Source organism: Ranitomeya variabilis, chromosome 2 (genome assembly GCF_051348905.1).
Source record: "Ranitomeya variabilis isolate aRanVar5 chromosome 2, aRanVar5.hap1, whole genome shotgun sequence".
In the NCBI taxonomy this organism is placed as follows: domain Eukaryota; kingdom Metazoa; phylum Chordata; class Amphibia; order Anura; family Dendrobatidae; genus Ranitomeya; species Ranitomeya variabilis.
In genome coordinates this window covers 1,104,778,952-1,104,805,386 of record NC_135233.1, presented here as the reverse complement: position 1 = coordinate 1,104,805,386, position 26,435 = coordinate 1,104,778,952, and the positions used below count along the sequence as shown (strand labels likewise).

At 44.8% G+C, this 26,435-nt stretch overlaps 1 protein-coding gene and 1 long non-coding RNA gene across 6 annotated transcripts in view; both read right to left on the bottom strand.

The window, feature by feature from the left end:
* Positions 1-26,435, bottom strand: part of MAPRE3 (microtubule associated protein RP/EB family member 3) — a 118,112-nt gene that overhangs the window by 88,525 nt on the left and 3,152 nt on the right. The window contains exon 1 of one of the 5 annotated variants that reach the window (XM_077291901.1): positions 13,534-13,624. The exons of the other annotated variants lie outside the window; for them this stretch is intronic. The gene's annotated coding sequence lies outside the window, so the exon portion shown is untranslated. Of the gene's footprint in view, positions 1-13,533; positions 13,625-26,435 lie in introns of those variants that run through there. 5 annotated transcript variants of the gene reach the window in all.
* Positions 8,506-8,996, bottom strand: LOC143808818 (uncharacterized). The gene is made up of 2 exons (XR_013222010.1): positions 8,681-8,996; positions 8,506-8,633 (listed from the first exon to the last, which is right to left on the bottom strand). It is a non-coding gene; the product is annotated as an uncharacterized LOC143808818 (long non-coding RNA).

Below are 26,435 nucleotides of genomic sequence, written 5' to 3'. Positions count from 1 at the left end.
TACGAGTGGCTAAGAGACAGAGTGGCCTTTTCAGAAGCCAGTCCTAGAAGAGAACGCCTAACCATGAGCTTATAACGCTGAAAGGTAACAGGCCTAAACAGGACTGAGTAACTGGGACATGAAAAGTGTCCCAGGCGGACGTATCAGGGTGCCAGTAGTGGAAAGAGGAAGCGGAAACGCAGAACTAGTAAAGTACACTTGTTAATCAGGGCTGTAGTGTTAAATCTGGGTTGTGGTGAAATAGGGAGAGACAGCAGACATAGAGATCCCTGGAGAAAAGTACAGAGGAAGGAAACTGTGTGGAAAATGCTTCAAGTTGTAAAGGAACCATCCATAAGACTTTGTACCTGCTACCCCTTGTATATTACCCTTACCCAGTTACGTTCAGTGAAGACTTTATTTTTGGATGGTGGTCTCCTTTACTGAAATGTGAAACATCTGGTCCCGGCAAACCTGCAACATCAGTTACACGTGAGCTGCACGGGCGTAGCGCCCCCACGGCACAAGTCCACACACCCAGCCAGGGCCCCCACTTTCATGTAACGTGCCGGGGCAGCACAGACTAATGCCTCGCCCACGGCAACTGTGACACATGACAATACCCCTGCCGGCAACCGGCCGTGGTGTGACGTCAGTGCTGGCTGTGATGCTACCGCTCGCCATCACATGTGTTGTGTCCCAACAAAGGTAGTTACCACTCTCTGAAATAAAATGTAATTCCCCCTCCCCTGGTTGGCACCTGCCTGAGGCGCCCTAATCCAGGGATGTCCATGGGTTACAGTCAGAGGCCTCAGAGGAGCCAGCAAGAGAAAGCGCCCTGTAATGGACATCCAGGGTGTCAAAATGCATCATAATGGCCAGCCACAGTGCCCCCATAACTGCAAGATAAAGTCACATCATAACTGTCAGCCATAGGGCCATCAGACCTGCCAGTCACAGGGTCTCAGTATCTGCTAGTCACAGTGCCCCCATAACTGCCAGCCATAGTGCCTCCAGACCTGCCAGTCACTGGGTCCATATAACTGCTGTGAAGGAAGAAATTAAGAAAGAATCTCCATTTTTGTGCTTTTCGACTCCATTTTGTTGTTTTGATATAAATTTTGTTAGTAGGCTAAACTTTACCGCTGGTATGAGACCTTGATTGTTGCAACTTGGGCAGAACATGAGACTGAGGGTATGAGACCTTGATTGTTGCAACTTGGACAGAACATGAGACTGAGGGTGTATTGTTCTACAAAACTTTGACGCACAGATTGTTCCTGTATTCTTATAGGCTAAGAACCGTGAGCGTGTTCTTATGCTGATTGGTTGAAGTGTAATTTCTATGACTGTGATATAGTCATGCAGAATAAACGGGGGCCAGAGATCAGCTCGATCCCCCATACAGAGACACACGTCTCCGTCTGGTCATTTTCAGTTGCCGGCAACACTTTATATATTAATTTGGAAATCACTGGGTTAACCGTGAAGGATCACTTTAAATCCTCCCTCAACAGTTGGTGCCGAAAACCCGGGATCCAAGCAGGAACGCCTCTGCCCCCCGGAGGACAACAAGACAAAGGACCCTCGGACCAGACGCAGGCACTGGAAAATTGGGACTGATCATCCCCCACAACAACCACGGTAAGTTGGCAGTTATACTGTCCAGACTGACCGTTTGGTGTGGTTTTCCTGTGTTTGTTGCTGCAAAGAGGATCTGAGGTTTGTCCCCGGAGGTGGGATGATTCTAGGGTGGAATCATATAGAGGTGTAGTTCCGTTGGAAGCCCAGTGCTTGAACCGTACCTCATAAGGGACGGACACCCCGGATTAACCAGTGATGTAATTCTCTTTACAGTCAAAATACCCTGAATTCCTGATCACTGTTAGAATCAGGAGCGGTGAGGTGATCGAAGATTGGGTAGGATGCGTAACTCAGGAATACATAGATATATATGTGTATGTCCAGGGGCGTCCGGAGGGGTTAAGTCTGAGACGCCCTCCTCCTTTCACTGAGGTGATCGAAGATGGGTAGGATGCATAACTCAGGAATATATTGATTTAAATATTTCCAGGGGTGTCCGGAGGGTTGAGTCTAAGACGCCCTCCTCCTTTCACTGAGTACCGCGATTTTGGGTTGTCCTAGCGGGGGACAGGTAAAAACCCTGAGTGGAATAGGCCACACAGCTGCTCTGGTAACTATACACGACTAAAAAGGGGTATTTCGCTTTAAAGGAGAATCAGTTCGTGGAAGAAGAAGACTTTGAATTGTGTGATAAAAATTTGATATTGTTAGCCCAAAGAAGGGAAAAGAAATCTGTCAGGAATGCAGGGAAAATATTCTCAATCTGGTATGTGAATTGTGCGATGAAGATTTTGTAGAAATTAATTAAGTCTAAGAACTGCTGTGATTCTGTTTCTGTGTTTGTCTTTAAAATATCCGATGGGCGGGGTCGAGCAGCTGCGCTATTGTTTTCCTCCTTTCTCTGTGTAGAGGAATGCTGTGATCCTCTCCTGTTACTGCCCCCTCCTTACCAGAATGTGGCTGCATTCCAAGGTTTCTCTGTATTTTCTTGGTGTAGATTACGCGCTGGTAGATTTGTGTTCTGTTTAAGGTGACAATATTGTTTTGAAGTACAAAGAAATATTATAATCTGGAAAATTGAAGGTGAAATCTAGTGTCTAGTTTTAGAAGGAAATTTGTAAGTGACTGGTAAAAGCAAGTTGAGTGGTTGATATATAGCAAATTGAGGATCAACAGAGAAAGTGAATTCTAGTTGTTTTTGTTACCGTTACGTTGAAAAAGGAAAGTTGTCTACTCCTATGATAAAGTCTGGATGTTTTGTGGTACCGGAAGGAATTGATAAAGTCCCTGCTTGATGATAAGGTCCCTCCCCAGGAAATCAAGCCTCCTCTCCCGACCGTAAGCTCTGTGGGTTGCCAAAACTTAGTGCGCCTCCACCCTATGATCCGGCTGCGTGGATCTGTGATGTATGCGGAGTTACTAATTCCCAGTGTAGAGAGGTCCATTACAATTGTGAAGCAAAGAAGACCCGGAGTTGTAGCCCCCACCTTTCCCTTGCTAAACGCTGACAGCCCCCCCTGACAGCCCCCCTTTTCACAGCTGCAAGGACGAAGCTTCATTCCTTATCAGAGTTCAGCCCCTGCCCTCCCCACCTTACACAAATCTAGTCTCATACTAAGATATCCCTTTTAACCCTGTCTGGGAATCTCCCTCCCCAGCCCCATGTCAATTCTCAGATCAAGAGCTTGTTTTAATTAGAGTAGATAACAGACCCAATAAATATACTTTTATAAAACCTATCCCTGTGGGACCTATCCCTGAAGTTACTGCTCAGTTCGTAATCTCTCCCTTATGTCCGGTAAATTTACTGGGGGCAGATTTATTATTACAGTTCCGCTCCAGAATACAATTCCAAGATGATGGTCAGATGGTCCTTGCGTTATATAACTCCTATGCAGATGAATATAAAGAGATGTGTATCCTACTTGCCCTTCCTACGGTTATGATGGTACTGATGGACCCAGATTCTCCCCCAATAATGCCTGTAGAACCAGTAAAAGTGTTTCTCAAACCTGGTGCCCCTTTTTCTAAAGTCCATCAATACCCTTTGAAATATGATCAGGAGCAGTGTCTCAAGGGGCAAATACAAATGTTATTCGATAATGGTGCCCTGATACCCTGTGTTTCCCCATGTAACACACCCTTGTTTCCCGTTAAGAAAAAGACCCCACCCGGCCAACCCCCTGTGTACCGGCTGGTACAAGATCTACAGGCATTTAATGCAGTTACTGTTCCAGAAACTCCGGTGGTGTCTAAGCCACATACTCTTTTGTCCCAGATATCTCAGGATGCCGCTTGGTTCATAGTTATCGATCTTGTCTTTTTCAGCATTCCATTACACCCAGATTGCCAGTTCTGTTTGCATTCATTTATCAGGGATGACAATTGATGTGGACAGTTATGCCAAGGGGGGGCCAGTCATAGCCCAAGAGTGTCAGGCCTACCTTGCCACTTATGGCCCCTTGCAAACAGGAGAGACTATGGCCACCCCACACGATGTATATAGTATCCTTGATCAAGTACAATCTGGCCACATGTCCATGGCTAGACAGCTGCGACTTCAGTGTGCTATTCTCATGTCTATTAATGTGATTTTAAAAAGGTGCGCTGTCCTGAACCCCGCTACTCTTCCCCTAGTTCCTATGGATCCAAAGGGGGGAGGAGTAGGTGACATAAAAAAGGACACTCTTTCTTTCTAGAATGGATCCAGAGGAACAAGATTAGGTTTCCAAACCACATGATTGTCTAGAATTGATGTCTCAGGAAACGGCTGGTCTCTAGTGTGCCTATTCTAATGCTGATTTTGAGCTTTTTGTAGATGGATCCCGTCACCAAGATGACCAAGGACGCTTCTGTACCAGATATGCTGTGGTCTCAGAACATGAGATAATCAAGGCAGAGTCAATGCAAGCTCATATGTCTGCACAAGAAGCAGGGTAAACTAGCAGAAGGTAAGACTGTAAATATCTACACTGATTCCAGGTATGCTTTTGGCATTGCACACGGTTATGGGCCTATCTGGAGAGCCAGGGCTTTCCTGACAGCAAATGGCCACCCCTTTAAATATGCTGAGGCAGTCCAGCAACTTATGAATGCACTACAGCTTCCCACCCAAACAGGCATCATAAAGGTAAAGGCACATACCAAAGGCACTGATGGATGGACAAAAAGGGTAACGCATTGCAGCAAGCACTCCTGTGGCCTCTCAAGTACATCACCTAGACACCCCACCATCTCCACTTGTGTTGAAAGACATCTTAGCCCGGTTACAAGAACAGGCAAGTAAGGAGGAGAAAAATAGGTGGCAAAAGATAGGGGCTTGCTCTGATACCGTCACTGGACTATGGGGGAGGGGTGAAAAGGTCTGCCTACCACAGGTACTGTACCCAATGATGGCACAGGTTCTGCACGGGAATGTGCACCACTCGAAGACGTCCATGTGTGACACCCTACAGAAACAATGGATTGCCCCCGGGGTTTTCCACCTGCGCAGAAAGGCAGGTACAGAGCTGCATGATATGTGCCACACATAATCAGAGTAGGACAGTGAAAACCCCATCCAAACACACTCCCCGGCCCCTTTAACCAATTCCAGAGACTGCAGATTGATTAAATTCAGTTACCCAGGGTAGGGACGTATGAGTATGTGTTGGTCTGCATTGATTTATTTTCAGGTTGGCCAGAAGCCTACCCAGTTGCCAAAGCTACGGCTAAGACAACGGTGAAGAAACTGATGGCTGAGATCATATGCAGGTATGGAGTTCCTGAAGTCATTGAAAACGATCGGGGTTCCCATTTTACTGGAGAGATCATGTCAGAGGTAATGGCAGCACTGGGGGTAAGTCAAGCATTGCATACTCCATCCACAGAGTAGTGGAAAAGTGGAAAGACTAAATGGAACTCTTAAGCTTAAAATCCAGAAGGCAATGACAGAGACTGATAAACCATGGACAGAATGTCTTCCTCTAGCTTTGTTTTCAGTAAGATATACCCCAAACAGGAAGACAGGGCTGTCACCGTATGAGATTCTGTTTGGCAGGGGCCCCAATCTTGAATGTTTCTTTCCACAACAGTTGCAGCTCAAGTACCAGGACTTGACTAGCTGTGTGCAGGCCTTACATGGACACCTTGCCAAAGTGCATTTAACTGTCTTCAGTTCTTTTCCAGACCCACATAAGGTTCCTGGACACCATCCCTTTGTGCCAGGAGACCTGGTGTATGTGAAAAAGTTTGTGCGCAGAGATTGTCTCCAGCCGAGATTTGAAGGACCCCACACGGTGATCCTGGTCACCCCCACTGCAGTAAAGCTGGAAGGAAAGAGCACCTGGATCCACGCCTCACACTGTAAAAGAGACCGAACCAGTGTTTAGTCACAGTAGTGACTGAAGGGAAATGTTGCTGTTGTTTTTGATCCTGGAACTGAGGGCTATCCTCGCCCCTACCTCTTTGTTCCCTATTGTAAAAATAAGAATTCTGGTCCCACTATTCTCTGGGTAAACCTGACAGCCCCGGTGAATATCTGGCGATTTTATTTTTGTGATGTAGTCAAGTGCCCCGAGACTGAACGGGTTGTAGAGGGGATCATCCAGTTTTATATATGTATTACCAGAAATGACAACGATAATTGTTATTATTAGACTGATGCCGCCTGGAATACAGGGGATGATTGGGGATATAAACCTAGCGAAGCCATGTTCCCTAAGGATAGAACGGGTAGGAGTCTCCGTGAGAGAATGCATCTAACAGACCTTCTGCAACCACTTAGGGGCTGTAAATGGGGTAAAAGTTGTCACCCCCCCCTCCTAAATCTCGAAAGCCCCCAATCTGCTGATCTGCAGACATTTGTACTGGGAAGGCATTATAATTATGTATTTAGTAGTGGATACCATGGGAATTTAGGCCCAGGTGAGCGTTTGCAAACTGTAGTCAATGAAGTGATCCCCATTCCAGGTCTCAGTTGGCAAGAGGTTTTCTCCATAGAAACACAAACAGCCCCAAGGAAAAACCTATGGTTAGAATGGGTGAGATACAATGTAAGAGTCCAGAATATCTCTGTAGGATGTATTGCTTGTGCTGCTGCGAATACACACCTATACACACATGCATTGCTTTTCCCTGATGACAACACCACTGCCTGTGTCATGAACTTGTTGAAAGGTTTGAAGTCCACTGATTGCCCAGATTATGTCCCACTAATTCATGAGGAACCTAAACTAAAGGTCCCAGGAGAAGTAACCGTATTAGGTGACAATTACACCTGCTATAATTCCCACGACACCACAGGTACACTAGTAGGGATCTTCGAGACAGGTTTCTGCAAAGGGAGCAGTTCTCTAGATACTGATTTGTTAACCAAACATACAGAATATATGTACGACATTTATTGGTTATGTGGAGATGGTAAGCTCCATCCTAGGTTGCCTAATGCCTGGATAGGCCAATGCACCCCTGTTAAACTAGCCATGCAGTTCAAGATTTTACTTTGAGATCCAAAGATACCTGATGAACCTACCAGAAAGAGGAGAAGTCTCGATCAGCTCTACATGAGTTATGAAGAAGATCCAATAATATATATTGATGCTATTGGGGTGCCAAGGGGGGTGCCTGACCAGTTTAAAGCCCAGAACCAGATTTATGCTGACTTTGCTTCTATAATCCCACAGGTGCAGATTAATAAAAATGTTGAATGGATCAAATATATATATATTACAGAGAACAAAGATTTGTTAATTATAGCTGTGATGCCTTTTAGGGTATAGTTGAGGATTTGGGCCCTAACACTTGTATGACCCGTGCTGCAACCCGACCTAAGAGAATTACACTGAATCCTGTCCAGACAAGATCACATGCAGTGATATAAGAAGCTGACACAGGATTGTGGTTGGTGGATACTGGAGACATTAACTTTTGGGAGTAGGCTGACAGTAATCCTTTTGGGAAGGAGCTGTAGACCAGCATGTCATGTCGCCCCCACCACCAGAGAACCAACCACATCAGGTAGGGTAAGACAGATACAGGAGTATTATCCCTGGAGGCCCTCTGACTAGCTATGCAAAAACAATTGGCTGACCTTGAGAACCAACCTTTCATTTTACAAATAAATAATGATAATATGATGGATGTATTAGTGCACCTAGGCAGGCCTAGGTAGTTAGTGAAAGCAATCCCGACTGGCACCTTCCTCAATCAAGAAGTAGACCCACCAGAGTACGATGGTACTGATCCAGGGGAGATCCCTAAGTATGTCCCCCTCAAAAGAGTAGACAGAACCCCTCATTCTCAGATGATGCTAAGAGATTTAGTTTAGGGACAGTGGGAGAACTCCATGTGAGGTTAGTGAAGGGTTCAGCTGCCTGGAGGCCTCTCGCTAGGGGAGAGTTTCTGAGGTGTCTGGATGAAGAAATCCACCTCCCCTTTTCCCATCACATGGACAGTCTCGAAGGATCTTTCTTTAGGGGAAAAACTTAGTATTTAGGGGGGATTGTCAAGGTGAAAATGTATTTTCTTATATACTTTTTGTACTGCTATACTCTTATACTGTGAAACGATAACTTTTTCCTATGCTTGCAGATATAACTGTATTTAAAATGGCTGCCAGTATTCACCTTTATCCTTGTTATGTATGTAATACTAAAACTTGTTTTTTTGGTGTATTTCTGTGTGTATTAGGAAATTCTGCACTAGGATAACTAATGATGAAACCAAAAGCGTTGACACCCCTGCTCTTCTCTACACCGATTTCACAAAGTTATCTGATGAAGATGTTGAAGCCAAGCGCATGGCTATCTTCAAAAGATCCCCACTACTGTTATCAATAATTGTTATTCGTAAATTCTAGTATACAGGGGGGACGGGTACGCCGCAGCAGCCATGTGAAGACCAGTATACCCCTCGAGCTTAGAGCTTGGGATAGTATCTCTGATGCTGGACATTAATTAACAAAATTTATCTAGGGGGGAATGTGAAGGAAGAAATTAAGAAAGAATCTCCATTTTTGTGCTTTTCGACTCCATTTTGTTGTTTTGATATAAATTTTGTTAGTAGGCTAAACTTTACCGCTGGTATGAGACCTTGATTGTTGCAACTTGGGCAGAACATGAGACTGAGGGTATGAGACCTTGATTGTTGCAACTTGGACAGAACATGAGACTGAGGGTGTATTGTTCTACAAAACTTTGACGCACAGATTGTTCCTGTATTCTTATAGGCTAAGAACCGTGAGCGTGTTCTTATGCTGATTGGTTGAAGTGTAATTTCTATGACTGTGATATAGTCATGCAGAATAAACGGGGGCCAGAGATCAGCTCGATCCCCCATACAGAGACACACGTCTCCGTCTGGTCATTTTCAGTTGCCGGCAACACTTTATATATTAATTTGGAAATCACTGGGTTAACCGTGAAGGATCACTTTAAATCCTCCCTCAACACTGCCAGTCACAGTACCCCCATAATGGCCAGCCACAGTGCCCCCATAACTGCAAGATAAAGTCACATCATAACTGTCAGCCATAGGGCCATCAGACCTGCCAGTCACAGGGTCTCAGTATCTGCTAGTCACAGTGCCCCCATAACTGCCAGCCATAGTGCCTCCAGACCTGCCAGTCACTGGGTCCATATAACTGCCAGTCACAGTACCCCCATAACTGCCAGCCACAGTGCCCCCATAAGTGCAAGATAAAGTCACATCATAACTGTCAGCCATAGGGCCATCAGACCTGCCAGTCACAGGGTCTCAGTATCTGCTAGTCACAGTGCCCCCATAACTGCCAGCCATAGTGCCTCCAGACCTGCCAGTCACTGGGTCCATATAACTGCCAGTCACAGTACCCCCATACAGTGGGGCAAAAAAGTATTTAGTCAGTCAGCAATAGTGCAAGTTCCACCACTTAAAAAGATGAGAGGCATCTGTAATTTACATCATAGGTAGACCTCAACTATGGGAGACAAACTGAGAAAAAAAAATCCAGAAAATCACATTGTCTGTTTTTTTTATCATTTTATTTGCATATTATGGTGGAAAATAAGTATTTGGTCAGAAACAAACAATCAAGATTTCTGGCTCTCACAGACCTGTAACTTCTTCTTTAAGAGTCTCCTCTTTCCTCCACTCATTACCTGTAGTAATGGCTCCTGTGTAAACTTGTTATCAGTATAAAAAGACACCTGTGCACACCCTCAAACAGTCTGACTCCAAACTCCACTATGGTGAAGACCAAAGAGCTGTCAGAGGACACCAGAAACAAAATTGTAGCCCTGCACCAGGCTGGGAAGACTGAATCTTCAATAGCCAACCAGCTTGGAGTGAAGAAATCAACAGTGGGAGCAATAATTAGAAAATGGAAGACATTCAAGACCACTGATAATCTCCCTCGATCTGGGGCTCCACGCAAAATTCCACCCCGTGGGGTCAGAATGATCACAAGAACGGTGAGCAAAAATCCCAGAACCACGCGGGGGGACCAAGTGAATGAACTGCAGAGAGCTGGGACCAATGTAACAAGGCCTACCATAAGTAACACACTACGCCACCATGGACTCAGATCCTGCAGTGCCAGACGTGTCCCACTGCTTAAGCCAGTACATGTCCGGGCCCATCTGAAGTTTGCTAGAGAGCATTTGGATGATCCAGAGGAGTTTTGGGAGAATGTCCTATGGTCTGATGAAACCAAACTGGAACTGTTTGGTAGAAACACAACTTGTCGTGTTTGGAGGAAAAAGAATACTGAGTTGCATCCATCAAACACCATACCTACTGTAAAGCATGGTGGTGGAAACATCATGCTTTGGGGCTGTTTCTCTGCAAAGGGGCCAGGACGACTGATCCGGGTACATGAAAGAATGAATGGGGCCATGTATCGTGAGATTTTGAGTGCAAACCTCCTTCCATCAGCAAGGGCCTTGAAGATGAAACGTGGCTGGGTCTTTCAACATGACAATGATCCAAAGCACACCGCCAGGGCAACGAAGGAGTGGCTTCGTAAGAAGCATTTCAAGGTCCTGGAGTGGCCTAGCCAGTCTCCAGATCTCAACCCTATAGAAAACCTTTGGAGGGAGTTGAAAGTCCGTGTTGCCAAGCGAAAAGCCAAAAACATCACTGCTCTAGAGGAGATCTGCATGGAGGAATGGGCCAACATACCAACAACAGTGTGTGGCAACCTTGTGAAGACTTACAGAAAACGTTTGACCTCTGTCATTGCCAACAAAGGATATATTACAAAGTATTGAGATGAAATTTTGTTTTCTGACCAAATACTTATTTTCCACCATAATATGCAAATAAAATGATAAAAAAACAGACAATGTGATTTTCTGGATTTTTTTTTCTCAGTTTGTCTCCCATAGTTGAGGTCTACCTATGATGTAAATTACAGACGCCTCTCATCTTTTTAAGTGGTGGAACTTGCACTATTGCTGACTGACTAAATACTTTTTTGCCCCACTGTAACTGCCAGCCACAGTGCCCCCATAAGTGCAAGATAAAGTCACATCAGAATTGTCAGCCATAGGGCCATCAGACCTGCCAGTCACAGGGTCTCAGTATCTGCTAGTCACAGTGCCCCCATAACTGCCAGCCATAGTGCCTCCAGACCTGCCAGTCACTGGGTCCATATAACTGCCAGTCACAGTACCCCCATAACTGCCAGCCATAGTGCCCCCATAACTGCAAGATAAAGTCACATCAGAACTGTCAGCCATAGGGCCATCAGACCTGCCAGTCACAGGGTCTCAGTATCTGCTAGTCACAGTGCCCCCATAACTGCCAGCCATAGTGCCTCCAGACCTGCCAGTCACTGGGTCCATATAACTGCCAGTCACAGTACCCCCATAACTGCCAGCCATAGTGCCCCCATAACTGCAAGATAAAGTCACATCAGAACTGTCAGCCATAGGGCCATCAGACCTGCCAGTCACAGGGTCTCAGTATCTGCTAGTCACAGTGCCCCCATAACTGCCAGCCATAGTGCCTCCAGACCTGCCAGTCACTGGGTCCATATAACTGCCAGTCACAGTACCCCCATAACTGCCAGCCACAGTGCCCCCATAAGTGCAAGATAAAGTCACATCAGAACTGTCAGCCATAGGGCCATCAGACCTGCCAGTCACAGGGTCTCAGTATCTGCTAGTCACAGTGCCCCCATAACTGCCAGCCATAGTGCCTCCAGACCTGCCAGTCACTGGGTCCATATAACTGCCAGTCACAGTACCCCCATAACTGCCAGCCACAGTGCCCCCATAACTGCAAGATAAAGTCACATCAGAACTGTCAGCCATAGGGCCATCAGACCTGCCAGTCACAGGGTCTCAGTATCTGCTAGTCACAGTGCCCCCATAACTGCCAGCCATAGTGCCTCCAGACCTGCCAGTCACTGGGTCCATATAACTGCCAGTCACAGTACCCCCATAACTGCCAGCCATAGTGCCCCCATAACTGCAAGATAAAGTCACATCAGAACTGTCAGCCATAGGGCCATCAGACCTGCCAGTCACAGGGTCTCAGTATCTGCTAGTCACAGTACCCCCATAACTGCCAGCCATAGTGCCATCAGACCTGCCAGTCACAGGGTCTCAGTATCTGCTAGTCACAGTGCCCCCATAACTGCCAGCCATAGGGCCATCAGACCTGCCAGTCACAGGGTCCATATAACTGCCAGTAACTGGGTCCCAAGACCTGCCAGACACAGGGTCTCAGTATCTGCTAGTCACAGTGCCCCCATAACTGCCAGCCATAGTGCCTCCAGACCTGCCAGTCACTGGGTCCATATAACTGCCAGTCACAGTACCCCCATAACTGCCAGCCATAGTGCCCCCATAACTGCAAGATAAAGTCACATCAGAACTGTCAGCCATAGGGCCATCAGACCTGCCAGTCACAGGGTCTCAGTATCTGCTAGTCACAGTGCCCCCATAACTGCCAGCCATAGTGCCTCCAGACCTGCCAGTCACTGGGTCCATATAACTGCCAGTCACAGTACCCCCATAACTGCCAGCCATAGTGCCCCCATAACTGCAAGATAAAGTCACATCAGAACTGTCAGCCATAGGGCCATCAGACCTGCCAGTCACAGGGTCTCAGTATCTGCTAGTCACAGTACCCCCATAACTGCCAGCCATAGTGCCATCAGACCTGCCAGTCACAGGGTCTCAGTATCTGCTAGTCACAGTGCCCCCATAACTGCCAGCCATAGGGCCATCAGACCTGCCAGTCACAGGGTCCATATAACTGCCAGTAACTGGGTCCCAAGACCTGCCAGACACAGGGTCTCAGTATCTGCTAGTCACAGTGCCCCCATAACTGCCAGCCATAGTGCCTCCAGACCTGCCAGTCACTGGGTCCATATAACTGCCAGTCACAGTACCCCCATAACTGCCAGCCACAGTGCCCCCATAAGTGCAAGATAAAGTCACATCAGAACTGTCAGCCATAGTGCCATCAGACCTGCCAGTCACAGGGTCTCAGTATCTGCTAGTCACAGTGCCCCCATAACTGCCAGCCATAGGGCCATCAGACCTGCCAGTCACTGGGTCCATATAACTGCCAGTAACTGGGTCCCAAGACCTGCCAGACACAGGGTCTCAGTATCTGCTAGTCACAGTGCCCCATAACTGCCAGCCTTAGTGCCGCCAGACCTGCCAGTCACAGGGTTCCCATAACTGCCAGTCACAGTACCCCCATAACTGCCAGCCATAGTGCCCCCATAACTGCAAGATAAAGCCACATCATAACTGTCAGCCATAGTGCCATCAGACCTGCCAGTCACTGGATCCCCATACCAGCAAGATAAAGCCACATCATAACTGCCAGCCTTAGTGCCGCCAGACCTGCTGAGCGTCCCCATACCTGCCAGCCTCAGTGCCCAGCGAATCACAGAGCCAATATAAATGCCAGTCACATTGCCCCCACAACTGTAGCCTAACGTGCCCCCATAACTGCCAGTCACTTACATAGGTGTTATGTGCACTCACTGACCTCACACAATCGCTGATATTTAGCAATGTATCCTCCGGCCTCCATGGACCGGGCCTAACACCGAGCAAGCAAACTCAACAGCCAATCACAGCACCTGGAGACTGTGGGAATCCTGGGTAATGATAAGGTCACACAGCAGTATTATGGAGACCATGGGGACAGCAGTCCTGTGAAGGGAGAGGGGGAGCCAGCTCCTCAGAATGCAGTGAAGAGACGGACGCCAGTGGTGTACAACCATAAATGTGAGGTACCGTAATAATATATGACGATAAATGTGAGGTAATAATATGCAACGCCAAATGTGAGGTAACAATATATATATTACCTTAAATGTGAGGTAATAACGATAAAAGTGAGGTAATAACATGTAACGCCAAATGTGAGGTAACAATATATAACAATAAATGTGAGGTAACAACGATAAATGTGAAGTAATAACATATAGCGACAAATGTGAGGTAATAAAATATAGCGTTAAATGTGAGGTAACGGTAAATGTGTGGTAATAACGTGTAATGATAAATGTGAGGTAATAACGGTAAATGTGAGGTAATAACATGTAACGCCAAATGTGAGGTAACAATATATAACAATAAATGTGAGGTAACAACGATAAATGTGAAGTAATAACATATAGCGACAAATGTGAGGTAATAAAATATAGCGTTAAATGTGAGGTAACGGTAAATGTGTGGTAATAACGTGTAATGATAAATGTGAGGTAATAATGGTAAATGTGAGGTAATAACATGTAACGCCAAATGTGAGGTAACAATATATAACAATAAATGTGAGGTAACAACGATAAATGTGAAGTAATAACATATAGCGACAAATGTGAGGTAATAAAATATAGCGTTAAATGTGAGGTAACGGTAAATGTGTGGTAATAACGTGTAATGATAAATGTGAGGTAATAATGGTAAATGTGAGGTAATAACATGTAACGCCAAATGTGAGGTAACAATATATAACAATAAATGTGAGGTAACAACGATAAATGTGAAGTAATAACATATAGCGACAAATGTGAGGTAATAAAATATAGCGTTAAATGTGAGGTAACGGTAAATGTGTGGTAATAACGTGTAATGATAAATGTGAGGTAATAATGGTAAATGTGAGGTAATAACATGTAACGCCAAATGTGAGGTAACAATATATAACAATAAATGTGAGGTAACAACGATAAATGTGAAGTAATAATGACAAATGTGAGGTAATAACGTGTAATGATAAATCTGAGGTAACAGTAAATGTGAGGCAGTAATGGTAAATGTGCGCTAATAATGTGTAATGATAAATGTGAGGTAATAACGATAAATGTGAGGTAATAACATATAGCAATAAGTGTGAGGTAATAAAATATAGAGTTAAATGTGAGGTAATAACGGTAAATGTGAGGTAATAACTGTAAATGTGAGGTAATAACGATAAATGTGAGGTAATAACATAAAGCGATAAATGTGAGGTAATAACGGTAAATATGAGGTAATAACAGATAGCGATAAATGTGAGGTAACGGTAAATGTGAGGTAATAACGTGTAATGATAAATGTGAGGTAACGGTAGATGTGAGGTAATAATGATAAATGTGAGGTAATAACAGTAAATGTGAGGTAATAACGGTAAATGTGACGTAATAACGATAAATGTGAGGTAATAATGATAAATGTGAGGTAATAACGTGTAATGATACATGTGAGGTAATAACGATAAATGTGAGGTAATAATGGTAGATGTGAGGTAATAACGGTTAATGTGAGGTAATAACGATAAATGTGAGGTAACGTAATGATAAATTTGAGGTAATAACGATAAATGTGAGGTAATAACGTGTAATGATAAATGTGAGGTATTAACAGTAATTTTGAGGTAATAATGATAAATGTGAGGTAATAACAGTAAATGTGAGGTAATAACGGTAAATGTGAGGTAATAACGATAAATGTGAGGTAATAACGTGTAATGATACATGTGAGGTAATAACGATAAATGTGAGGTAATAATGGTAGATGTGAGGTAATAACGGTAGATGTGAGGTAATAACAGTTAATGTGAGGTAAGAACGGTAAATGTGAGGTAATAACGATAAATGTGAGGTAACGTGTAATGATAAATTTGAGGTAATAACGATAAATGTGAGGTAATAACGATAAATGTGAGCTAATAACAGTAAATTTGAGGTAGTAATGGTAAATGTGAGCTAATAACAGTAAATTTGAGGTAGTAATAGTAAATGTGAGGTAATAATGATAAATGTGAGGTAATAACGTGTAATGATACATGTGAGGTAATAACAGTAGATTTGAGGTAGCAATGGTAAATGTGAGGTAATAGCAATAAATGTTCAGGAGTCCGCACTTCGCTGCGCCCCATAGAGTTCACCCGTAGATTTATTTCTCTCTCCTAGGCCATGATCCGTCTAATTGTTGGTCAACGACTACGTGGCCTGTGTTTCACATTGCCACTATTTTCAGAATCCGTCTTCAACATTCTCCACTCATTTTCTCTTTTTTTCGGTAATGATGGCAATATACAGTCACATCTTACATTATTGCCTACATTGGTATTTGCCGACACTCATCTATAAATCAGTGATTGCCAAATACTGCTCAAACTGGTCCGCTGCAGTGTGTTGGGCATTCCAACATGGAGGATCCCCACAACTCACACAGGGCTCCCCACATTGAGGTCCAACGGCAGAGGTAACTTCTGATATGCTGATTACACCCCCAAATAGTCATGGAAGGCAACTACACACGACAGGATCCGACCGTGCGATCAGAAGCACCGTTGTGTGTCTATTATGTGGTTTTATACAAGGCTATGTAGACGTTTGCAACCAAATTTTATTTCACTACTCATCGAAAATGAAAAATTATGCAAAATTACAAATGGTCATCATCAAAAATCTCTTATTTACAGCTCGCATGCAGGCCCATGTGTCTCCATGGTAACAGACTACAAACAAACGCAGTGTAGTCTTATCTTGTATTGACACTCCTGTCTGTTCCTATTACACTGTTTAAAAAAATAAAGGGAACACTAAAGTACCACAGTCTATAAATCACTGATTGATATAGCCCAGTTGCAAATCTCTATTCATTACATAGTGGAATGCGTTGAGAATAATAAAACATAAAAATTATCAGTGACAATCAAAATTAATATCCCATGGAGGTCTGTATTTGGAATGATACTCAAAATCAAAGTGGAAAATCAAATTACAGGCTGATCCAACTTCAGTGGAAATGCCTCAAGACAAGGAAATAATGCTCAGTAGTGTGTGTGGCCCCCACGTGCCTGTATGACCTCCCTACAACACCTGGGCATGCTCCTGATGAGGCGGTGGATATTCTCCTGAGGGATCTCCTCCCAGACCTTGATTAAAGCACCAGTCAACTCCTGGACAGTCTGTGGTGCTACATGGCATTAGTGGATTGAAAGAGACAAAATGTCCCAGATGTGCTTGATTGGATTCAGGTCTGGGGAATGAGCAGGCCAGTCCATGGCATCAATGTCTTCATCATGCAGGAACTGCTGATGCACTTCAGCCACATGAGGCCTAGCAATGTCATAGATCAGAAGAAACCGAAGACCCAGTTCACCTGCCTATGGTCTCACAATGGGACGGAGGATCTCATCTCGGTACCTAATGGCAGTCAGACTACCTCTGTCAAGACATGGAGGGCTGTGAGGCCCTCCAAGGAAATGCCACCCCACACCATTACTGACCCACTGCCAAACCGGTAATACTGGAGGATGTTCCAGGCAGTGGAATGTTCTCCACGGCGTCTCCAGACTCTGTCACATGCTCAATGTGAACCTGCTCTCATCCGTGAAGAGCACAGGGTGCCAATGTCGAATCTGCCAATCTTGGTGTTCTCTGGCAAATGCCAATCGCCCTTCATGGTGCTGGTCCGTAAGCACAACACCCTCTTATGGTTGTCGGGCCATCATTCCATCCTCATGGAGTCTGTTTCTGACAGTTTGAGCAGACACATGGATGTTAGCGGCTTGCTGGAGGTCATTTTGCAGGGCTCAGACACTGCTCCTGCTGTTCCTCCTTGCACAAAAGAGGAGGTAGCTGCTGCTGGGTTGTTGCCCTCCTATGGCCCCCTTCACATCTCCTGGAAAACTGGCCTGTCTCCTGGTATCTGATCCCTGCTCTGATCCTATGGTTAAATATGCCTAAAAACCTACAAAAAAGTCCTCAAGGCCAAAAGAGAGCATACCCCTAAGCCGTAAACATGTAAACCAACAAACAAAAGAGGATGGATCAATGGATAATATCAAAATAATAATATTCATGTACTCACAGTGTAACTGTGTACAAAGTCCATACCAGATAGGGATTTATTATAAATCAGTACAAAATTTTATTAGGAAAGTATACAGACAAGGTAAGAGGTGAGCAAAAGGTGACAGCTAAGACCACCAGTGTAAAATGATGGAAAAATGCACTGGTAGAAAACACATATATCATGGGGCATCACCTGCAAAATAATGTTATAGGATAATCAGTGCAATGGTCAGAGTTCTAGGAGAGCCATGCCAGAAAAAGAGATAGGCATAATACAAAAGACCCTCTATGCACCTGAAATCAAAAGTAAACATAGGCATTGATGATACCAAGGGCAAGTAATAGTAAGTCTAAGTCAATGATGGCTATATACTGATACCTTGGCACATGATGGCAAAGAAGTGCAGGTATGCTGACAAGACAGGAAGGAGCCTCGACGAGTGCCAGGAATCCCCCCGTGCTGCCACCAATATGTGACGGTTCACAGGGAGGATACCTTTCTAATACCCACCACTTACACCAATTTGTCTTGAACCGGGATTGTTTGGTTGCTCCTGGTTCTTTCTGAAGGGGATTTATCTATATCCCACTTCTGGTTTGGAACTTGCAGCTCTCTGGCACCCCCTTACCCTCAGGTCAGTCAGGGTACTACAACTAGGATAAATAGTCGCCAGAAAGGCTGCCTTACTTTGCACTGGCTAGTGGGCACGCTGCAGCGAGGGCGATATAACTACTCCCACTCAGGTGGGAACAATAATTATCAACGCCGCCGTCGCTACACAGCCTCCCAAACACACAAGACAAATTTGCTGCCACCAGCTCCAATTTCTTAATTATTAATGGGTCCGAAGTCAACCCAAATTAGTAGCGTAATACACTTCAGAGGACGGGACCGTTATAGAGCAAGGAGAGACAAGCTAGTAATTTTATATTTTACTCCAAAAAAAAGGTAGGCAGTGTTTACAGAAGTATAAAAAGATATTATAAAGAAGACAAGTATCATATGTACCGTACAATTACAAATAAAATGGGACTGAAGTTGAAAAGAACACTTACATTTCATTAAGATCATTTCATCTCCTGGCTGGCCATGCTCTCAGGAGTCACATCAAGATGCATCACACATCTGTATAGACCCCGGACAAAAGACACGTGAAGACTGCTTCTTCACTCACTTATTTCCTAGCATAAAACCAAGACACTCCCCCTGTGGTGACCTCACTTAGAGGTTGAATCCTCCCTTTTTCTTAGTTATGGCACCCATTTTTATGCCTAGCTCGCTGTACGAACCTCGTATATAAAAGACACAATGATCAGGAGGTGCACCACGTCGGGGTGATTCTTTTAAGTGTAAACCCGGCATAGTTACACGACCCACTAAAGGAGAAACACGCTCTTTGTACTCCATGGGTTTAGCTTCTAGCGATTTCAGGGAGTTATAGATCCCTCGATGGACATCCAGAATATATAATCCCTACATCTCTAGCCCTGATTGGTGCCATTATACATAACTGTAAAAGAACAAAGAGTCCCAAGCAGTTCCTGTACCAGTTTTTGCCAGTATCGGGGGGGAATGAGTAGTTTAAGGAGAGCCTGTCTGCTGCAGCTGAAAGCAACACAAATTCTTCAGTGAGGGGCTGCTGCACATTGGTATCAAGTTGCACAGAGTGTGTAGTGAGAAGGCGAGTTTCCTATGCAGGGAGGTTGGTCAGAGAGCCCCCAGCGTGTGTCTGTGCCATGGACCCTTCTAGAACTAAACTCATAATATGGCATTTTTACATTATTGTGACAATGCGCGTTTCACCGCCTTGACTTAGTCAAGAGGCGTGAAATGACGACGTCAAGGTGGTGAAACGTGCGTCGAGGCTCCTTCCTGTCCTGTCAGCACGCCTGCACTTCTTTGCCATCATATCCCAAGGTATCAGTATATAGCCATCATTGGCTTAAACTTACTATTACTTGCCCAGGGTATCATCAATGCCTATGTTTACTTTTGATTTCAGGTGCATAGAGGGTCTTTTGAATTATACCTATCTATTTTTCTGGCATGGCTCTCCTAGAACGCTGACCAGTGCACTGATTATCCTATAGCATTATTTTGAAGGTGTTGCCCCAGGATATATGTGTTTTCTACCAGTGCATTTTTCCATCATTTTACACTGGTGGTCTAAGCTGTCACCTTTTGCTCACCGCTTACCTTGTGTGTATGTACAGTACAGACCAAAAGTTTGGACACACCTTCTCATTTAAAGATTTTTCTGTATTTGCATCTACATATCATGGCCTCCTGATGAGCCGCTTAAGTGAAACGCGTAGAGGCGGATTAATCAACATCTTTTGATGAGTATCACTTTCTCTCACTCCCTGCAATCATGTTCATGCATGTATATGTATTTTTCAGCTGAAGATGGGAGCAGAATTTTGTTGCCTTTTATCTTGCTTCATATGTTTATCTTGATATAGGTTAAATCCCTGAAGCTCTGCATTTAATTACCAGTAGAGACTTCTAGGGTTAGCCGCCGATGAGTGGGGGCGCCATATCCGCTGAAAAGTAGGGTGCCTACCTCCACAGTTAGGCAGGCGTTTACAGCAGCAGGGTACAGTGAGAGAGGTAATAGTTTTTTTCACGAGCACTTATTATTTATTTTTTGCACCATTGTCTGTGTCCGTGCAACTCACCCTGCCACAGTAAAGTCAATACACATGTGTATGTGCATTCATATACATACACATGTAATATTATTGTATCCTATCTATATCTTCTGGTTTTGTCTAAATGCTGGCTTATATGAGACACCATAATCAGGGTGTAGCATAGGAGATATAGGGTCAGCCGACGCTGAGTGGGGGCGCCAGTCTCGTATTTATGTTTAGGGTGCCAACCTCCACTGATAGGTAGATTTGATATAGGTTTATCATTTGCAGGGTGGTATTATATTGCACGGTTGTTTGTGGTCTTTGTGAAATTATTGTCTGTAGTTGTTTCATGGTTTTAATATTAATATAAATAAACTTTAGTTTTATCTGTGCCATCAAAAATTTATAGGGGTATTTTCTGATTTCCTTAATTTGTTTCTTTGACCTTAGGGCTGTTCATCAGCTTTTGTTTCAGCAGACACATCTCTACAACAACTGTTAAAGGGCCACTGTCACCCCCTCCAGCCGTTCTAAGCTAAAAGAGCCATCTTGTGCAGCAGTAATGCTGCAGTCTAACAAGGTGGCTCTTTTAGTTTTTGATTCAGTTATTACCTCAATAAAGCGTTTTAAAAATTGGCCACAAATACCAGATATTGTACCAGGAGGCGGTCTGAAGCGTCCTGTATGAATCCCCCAACTGCCGTCACTCTTCTCTTCTGCGGCGCTGGTCGCCGCCCCCTGAGCGCTGTTTCTTCTTAAATCCGGCGCCTGCGCTGTGCGTGCCTGCCTGGGGCCTGCGCAGTCTTCATTGTCAGTCACAGCTCAGATGCCGGGTGCCTGACTGCGCCTGTGCGGGCAGTGCGGCCGCCCTGTTACTGAATCCCCGCCCCGCACTGTGTTATTCATTATGCACAGTGCGGGGCTGGGGTTCCTGGGAAGGCGGGGGAGCTGGGGGAGCGTCTGAGCTGGGGAGCATCTGAGCTGGGGGGCATCTAAACAGCGCACTGCGCATGCCCAGGAACCCCAGCCCCGCACTGTGCATAATGAATAACACAGTGCGGGGCGGGGATTCAGCAACAGGGTGGCCGCACTGCCCGCACAGGCGCAGTCAGGCACCCGGCATCTGAGCTGTGACTGACAATGAAGACTGCGCAGGCCCCAGGCAGGCACGCACAGCGCAGGTGCCGGATTTAAGAAGAAACAGCGCTCAGGGGGCGGCGACCAGCACCGCAGAAGAGAAGAGTGACGGCAGTTGGGAGCTTCATAGAGGACGATTCGGACCGCCTCCAGGTACAAAATCTGGTATTTGTGGCCAATTTTTAAAACGCTTTATTGAGGTAATAACTGAATCAAAAACTAAAAGAGCCACCTTGTTAGACTGCAGCATTACTGCTGCACAAGGTGGCTCTTTTAGTTTAGAACGGCTGGAGGGGGTGACAGTGGCCCTTTAAGAGGAGACTTTGTGCAGCAGGCCTTCATGGTAAAGTAGCTGCTAGGAAACCACTGCTAAGGACAGGCAACAAGCAGAAGAGACTTGTTTGGGCTAAAGGACACAAGGAATGGACATTAGACCAGTGGAAATCTGTGCTTTGGTCTGATGAGTCCAAATTTGAGATCTTTGGTTCCAACCACCGTGTCATTGAGCGACACAGAAAAGGTGAACGGATGGACTCTACATGCCTGGTTCCCACCATGAAGCATGGAGGAGGAGGTGTGATGGTGTGGGGGTGCTTTGCTGGTGGCACTGTTGGGGATTTTGTTATGGACCTGGTGGTTAGGAGCACCCGGAATGACCTGATGAGTAAACTAGAAATCGGAACAAGCTCTGGGAAAGTGGGAACTCTGCTGACCGCAAACACTACTCCTAACACACACACACTAGAAATAGCCGTGGAGCGTACCTAACTCTCCCTAGACGCCTCTTCACAGCCTAAGAGCTAACTACCCCTAAAGATAGAAATAGAAGCCTAACCTTGCCTCAGAGAAATTCCCCAAAGGTAAAGGCAGCCCCCCACATGTATTGACTGTGAGTTAAGAGGAAAGTCACAAACACAGGAATGAAACAGGTTTTAGCAAAGGAGGCCAGACTTAACTACTTAGTCAGAGGATAGAAAAGTGAACTATGCGGTCAGCACAAAAGACTACAAAAAAACACGCAGAGAAAGCAAAAAGACTCCCCACACCGACTCACGGTGTGGAGGTGCCACTCTGCACCCCAGAGCTTCCAGCTAGCAAGGGAATATCATGATAGCAAGCTGGACTAGAAATAGCAGTACTAAGAAATATATTCATGAAGCAGTAACAAAAAATGAACTAGCAAAGACTTAGCTTCTGCTGGAGTAGACAGGTCCTCAGAGAAGTCCAAGAGAGATCTGAACCAATACTGAACCATTGACAGCTGGCATGAAGTAACGATCTGAGTGGAGTTAAATAGGGAAGCTAGCATAGCAATAAACGAGAGCAGCTGACAAAGCCAACCTCAGTGACCAGCAGTTCCGCTCAAAGCCACCAGAGGGAGTCCAAGAGCAGAACTAACCAAAGTACCATTCATGACCACAGGAGGGAGTCCGAGAACGGAAATCACAACAGGATTTATTCAAAATTGAAGGCATACTGAACCAGCATGGCTACCACAGCATCTTGCAGCGGCATGCTATTCCATCCGGTTTGCGTTTAGTTGGACCATCATTTATTTTTCAACAGGACAATGACCCCAAACACACCTCCAGGATGTTTAAGGGCTATTTGACCAAGAAGGAGAGTGATGGGGTGCTACCCCAGATGACCTGGTCTCCACAGTCACCAGACCTGAACCCAATCGAGATGGTTTGGGGTGAGCTGGACCGCAGAGTGAAGGCAAAAGGGCCAACAAGTGCTAAGCATCTCTGGGAACTCCTTCAAGATTGTTGGAAGACCATTCCCGGTGACTGCCTCTTGAAGCTCATCAAGAGAATGCCAACAGTGTGCAAAGCAGTCATCAAAGCAAAAGGTGGCTACATTGAAGAACCGAGAAAATAAGACATAATTTCAGTTGTTTCACACTTTTTTGTTAAGTATATAATTCCACGTGTTAATTCATAGTTTTGATGCCTTCAGTGAGAATGTGCAATTTTCATAGTCATGAAAATACAGAAAAATCTTTAAATGAGAAGGTGTGTCCAAACTTTTGGTCTGTACTGTATATATACTTTTCTAATAAAATTTTGTACTGATTTATGATAAACCCCTATCAGGTATGGACTTTGTGCACAGTTACACTGTGATTACATGAATATTATTCTTTTGATATTATCCATTGATCCATCCCTTTTGTTTGTTGGTTTACATCTGATCCTATGGTGTTGTGCACTGTCAGTGTATGGCATTGTGCAGTGACATGTATCACTATGCGTTGTGTTGTGCAGTGTCCGTGTACCACATTGTGCACTGTCAGTGTACCACATTGTGCAATGTCTCTTTACCACGTTGTGCAGTATCAGCACATCACAATGGGCAATAACATGTCTCACTATATGTTGGAGTGTCAGTGTATCACATGTTGTGCAGTATCAGGGTATCACTAGACATTGTGTTGTGCAGTGTCAGTGTACGGCATGGTGCAGTGCCAGTGTACGGCATTGTACAGTGCCAGTGTCTCATGTTGTGCAGTGTCAGTGTACCACGGTGTGTTGTGTAGTGCAATGTCAGTATCACGTTGTGCAGTGGAGGTGTATCACATTCTTTCGTACAGCGTCAGTGTATGATGTTATGCAGTGTCAGTATATCATGTTGTGCAGTGTCCATGTATCACGTTGTGTAGTATCGGTGTATCCTGTTGTGTTGTGTCAGTGTATCACATTGTGCAGTGTCAGTGTATCACATTGTGCAGTGTCAGTGTATCACATTGTGCAGTGTCAGTGTATCACATTGTGCAGTGTCAGTGTATCACATGTAGTATCAGTGTATCATGTTGTGTAGTGTCAGTGTATCACGTTGTGTAGTGTCAGTGTATCACGTTGTGTAGTGTCAGAGTATAATGTTGTGCAGTGTCAGTGTATCATGGTTTGTTGTGCAGGGTCAGTGTATCACATTGTGTAGTGTTCATGTATCACGTTGTGCAAGTTCAGTGTGTCACATTGTTTTGTGAAGTGTCTGTATCACGTTGTGTAGTCAGTGAATGAGGTTGAGCAATGTCAGTGTATGGCATTGTGTAGTGTCTGTGTATTACGGTGTATTATGTAGTGTCAGTGCATCACATTGTGCAGTGTCAGTGTATAACGGCATGTTGTGTTGTGCAGTGTCAGTGTATCACATTGAAACTAAGAGAAAAGGGTGCACCCTAGCTGTATGTTCATGGTACGTATGGGTGCGATACCTAGTCCAATAATTAATGTGACCAAGAAAAAAAGAAGAAAGATTGGACTAAAATAGGCTCGCACACCCTAGTTATATGCAAAAATATGAAAAACATTTATTGAAATTTATTGAAGTTGCCCACTTCCCCTGACGAAGCCGCTGCGGCGGCGATACGCGTGGGGCCAGTTCCTCACACCCCATTTCCTTTCTCAGCTGACCATCTCTGGCATGTGAGCTCTGGGTGATTTTCATAGCCCTATCGGTCTGCACTTTTGATCTGCCTTTTATTTCCATGGATTAGGTATGGCAACAAGCGGCTTATTAGCATATTCAGCAGGATCATTTTTGATTACTTGCGGGTTTTGTCCATATTTTGCCACAGAATAGTCGGATCCACTATACATCATTGAGGATTTTTTCCATTAATATCTTATCTACTATATTGGGTCCTGACCATGGTATGGGTATCCACATGCAGGTCTAACTGAGTTTATCAGTATATGGTTATCATGCATACTGAGTTACCTTGGGGTGTTGTGTGCTTATATGTACAATTTTAAATGTTTTTATATTGATTTGTTGTGGTGTTTCAATAAATGTTTTTCATATTTTTGCATATAACTAGGGTGTGCGAGCCTATTTTAGTCCAATCTTTCTTCTTTTTTTCTTAGTGTATCACATTGTGCAGTGCCAGTGTATCACGTTGTCAGTGTGTCACGTTGTGTTGTGCAGTGTCAGTGTGTCACGTTGTCAGTGTATCACGTTGTGTTGAGCAGTGTCCGTGTAGCACATTGTGTTGTGCAGTGTCAGTGTGTCACGTTGTGTTGTGCAGTGTCAGTTTGTCACGTTGTCAGTGTGTCACGTTGTGTTGTGCAGTGTCAGTGTGTCACGTTGTGCTGTGCAGTGTCAGTGTGTCATGTTGTCAGTGTGTCACGTTGTGTAGTGCAGTGTCAGTGTGTCACGTTGTGTTGTGCAGTGTCAGTGTGTCAAGTTGTCCGTGTGTCATGTTGTGATGTGCAGTGTCAGTATGTCACATTGTGCTGTGCAGGGTCAGTGTATCACGTTGTCAGTGTGTCACGTTGTGTTGTGCAGTGTGTCACATTGTGCAGTGTCAGTGTGTCACGTTGTCAGTGTGTCACGTTGTGTTGTGTCAGTGTGTCACATTGTGTTGTGCAGTGTCAGTGTCACATTGTGCTGTGCACTGTCAGTGTATCACGTTGTCAGTGTCACGTTGTGTTGTGTCATTGTATCACGCTGTGTTGTGCAGTGTCACATTGTGCTGTGCAGTGTCAATGTTCAGTGTATCATGTTGTCAGTGTATCACGTCAGTGTGTCACGTTGTGTTGTGCTGTGTCAGTGTGTCATGTTGTGTTGTGCAGTGTCAGTGTATCACGTTGTGTTGTGCAGTGTCAGTGTGTCATTGTGTTGTGCAGTGTCAGTGTATCATGTTTTGTTGTGCAGTGTATCCCATTGTGCTGTGCAGTGTCAATGTTCAGTGTATCATGTTGTCAGTGTGTCACGTTGTGTTGTGCAGTGTTGTGTCACATTGTGCTGTGCAGTGTCAGTGTGTCACACTGTGCTGTGCAGTGTATCACGTTGTCAGTGTGTCACATTGTGTTGTGCA